Raw genomic sequence first — 3,501 nt, 5'->3', positions numbered from 1 at the left:
ATTTCACTGAGCAGTGGTTTGTAGTTCTCCTTAAAGAGGTCCTTTACATCCCTTGTAAGGTGGATTCCTAGGTATTTTATTCTCTTTGAAGCTATTGTGAATGGAAGTTCATTCCTGATTTGGCTCTCTGCTTGTCTGTTACTGTCTGTCTCTGCTTGTCTGTTACTGTTACTGATTCTGCATTTCTAACAAGCTCCCACCTAATACCTACGCAACTGATTCTTGCATCACACTTTTTTGAGTAGCAAGATTGGACTTGAATAGTTCTAATGATGTTTTATCTATGACTTACTCATTACTGCAGTTAATTGAGTATACACTCTATTTTTACTTGCATTGGCAGAATCATTTATTTATAGGTTATAAAATGATAAAAATAACACAATTTCTCTTTACTTATGTTACCAATCTATTATTTTGTTTAAATGGAATAGAAGTCAGAAGAATGAAATTGAGACAAAGGTATTTTTTCAAATAACCATTTTAGAAAAACTAGGCAGCAGAAAGAAACAAAATAAACCTCTCGTTACCCAAATGATAGCTTGGTTTTAATTTGGCCAAATAACATTTTTACTTAAAATATCTAAAATAATTTATATAATAGTATGTCAGTTTGGTCCTATCTAGCTAGTTGGCTTGGAGAAATTTAAATTTTATGTCTCCACCTGTAAAATAAATAAATTGAATAAAATTAGTTGGATTGCCTTAAAATTCTGAAATTGCATCAGGATTTTTTTATACTTTTACCTAGCACTAACATAAATTAACATCGATCAGTGAATTTAGTAAAAGTTTGACCTCAAGTCCTAAACAATCAAGTGTAAAACAATATAGAAATCTGGTATCTTACTGAGAAACAAAAATAGGATAACAGACTTGAATGTCAGCTCTGCTCCCTCTTGACTGAGGAACTCTGTTTTGCTTCAGTTTCCGATTCAATAAAAAGGGGAAGGAAAACTGAAAATGTGTTGATTAAATTATTTGAATTGCTGATGACCTTACAAGGCTGAAAATGAGAAGCAAGAAAGCATGGAAGATTTTTGCTTTTTTTTTCCTTTTTGTACACCTCTGATAGAAGCCTCAGATAAAAGCAAAACTCCCAAAATTCAATGTAATTTGTAAGTTAATCTTGACAACTACAGAGGGTGAATAAGAGCTGTCAGGTTTTATACTACTATAGTAGTCAAAGCCAACTACAATGCTTTTCTAAAAGAAAGGAGGTATTCTTAATAGAAACATCAGTTTTGAACTTTATTATTAAGGCAATATTTAGGGTTAAAAAGTAATTTACTATTATTGTTTGGAATTTACCTTTGGAATTTAAAGTATTTGAGAAAAGCCACATATAGTAAACCCACTTCTGCTTCTGGCTAAAATGAAGCAATATGAGCAAGATGTAAATTCATGACTGAAAATAAGATTTTAAAAATCATACAAAAATGATGGGTTTTTAAGACACTGGAGATCCAGCAACTAAAGACAGTCATCTTTGAGAGACAGGAAACAAATGAGATAAGACTTACAATTGCCCTGCCTTACTGCCTGGAAAGACTCATTGGGCCTCGATGCCAGGACAGGAAACACAGGAAGGACTTAATGATCTCCCTGATATGAGCAAACTGAGTTGGGAGTCTAGGGAGGTAAAGGTGGCTAGAGTTTTCAGGGCTGGGTATGTGACAGGAATGAGCTTCATAGAAAGAAGTTTTACAGCTTGGGCCTATTTAAGTTCTCTGCTGAGTACTGATCAGTACATCCATGTGAGGAAACTACCCAACTACCCAAGGCCAAGAAAAGAGCCACCAGAAGGATTAGAAGGAACAAACCCAGGAGCGAACACAAAGCCAGGAATAGTTACTTTTACCAAAAGCCAAAGTGGAAAATTTACTAATTAATGATGAATTAGCTAGACTGCTCAAAAAGGTTTTAAATTACTAGTAGAACAAAATTAAGCCTAGTCTAAATGTTGCTTTGATAAAGGCTAACAAGGCTTAAAAGCAAAAGACAAATGACCAAATAGTTTCTAAATGATGTAACCGTTTCCCAGAAAAAGAGTTCAAGAATATTTATAGGAATAGTTAGACATCCAACATCTAATAAGGTAAAATACATAATGTCCGGCATCCAATCTGTTCTGCAAGAAGGCATGAAAATATAACTCATAATGAGGAAAACAAAAAAATCAATGTAAATCAACCCAGAAATGACTCAGATAATGGAATTAGCAGACAAGAACTTGAAAACGGAATTATAAGTGTATTACATGTGTATAAGAAACCAAAGAGAAGATTGAACACATTAAATAGAGATAAAAATGATATTAAAAATACAAAAGACAGTGCAGGGAGCGGTGGCCAGCACTTTGGGAGGCCGAGGCAGGCAGATAACGAGGTCAGGAGATAGAGACCATCCTGGTTAATATGGTGAAACCCCGTCTCTACTAAAAATACAAAATATAAATAAATAAATAATTAGCTGGGCGTGGTGGCAGGTGCCTGTAGTCCCAGTTACTCGGGAGGCTGAGGCAGCAGAATGGCATGAACCCAGGAGGCGGAGGTTGCAGTGAGCCGAGATCACACCGCTGCACTCCAGCCTGGGCAACAGAGTGAGACTCTGTCTCAAAAAAACAAAACAAAACAAAACAAAACAAAACAAAAAAACCCAAAAGACAGAATTCTAGATCTTAAAACTTTAATATCTAAGATTTAAAATACATTGGAAAGAATTACCAGTAGATTACACATAGCAGACAAAGAGACTTTTGTGCTTGAATACACAACAATATAAACTATCCAAAAACTCAGGGAAAAGTCTAAAAAAAAAAAAAGAGCACAACTTTACCAAGTTGTAGTACATTTCAAGTGATCTAATATACATGTAATCAGAACCTTCAAAGGAAAGGAGTAAAAGAAAAATTGTTTGAAGACATAATGACTGAATCTTTTCCAAATGTGATGAAAACTGAAAGCCCACAAATTCAAGACTCTCAACACATTTTCAAGCATAAGAAACATGAAGCAAACTACATCAAACTACATCATAACCAAATTGTTTAAAACCAGTGGTAAAGAGGAAATCTCAAAAACAATAAAAGAAAAAAGACACATTACATTAAGGAAAACAAAAATAAAGATGACAGCAAAATTCTCACTAGAAACAATGCAAGCCAAAGGAAATTAGATCAACATCTTTTTACTGATGTTCAAAGGAAAAAAAACCTGTCAATCTATAACTCTATGCTCAGAGAAAATATGTTCCAGAAATGAAGGCAAAGACACAAAGACATTTTTAGACATATAACTGACAAAACTTTATTACCATGAGTCAAAAAATATGTTGAAGCAAGTCCTTCAGACGCAGAAAATGATACCATATGGAAATCGGATCTATGCAACTGAATGAAGAGAACTGAAATGTAACTAGGTAAATAAAAGGGTTTAAAAATAGTTTAAAATGTTTAAAAGGTATTTGGCTGCTTAAAGCAAAAATGATAACAATGTATAG

Source organism: Colobus angolensis, unplaced genomic scaffold (assembly GCF_000951035.1).
Source record: "Colobus angolensis palliatus isolate OR3802 unplaced genomic scaffold, Cang.pa_1.0 Scaffold153, whole genome shotgun sequence".
Classification (NCBI taxonomy): domain Eukaryota; kingdom Metazoa; phylum Chordata; class Mammalia; order Primates; family Cercopithecidae; genus Colobus; species Colobus angolensis.
Note: the sequence above shows the minus strand (reverse complement) of the source record.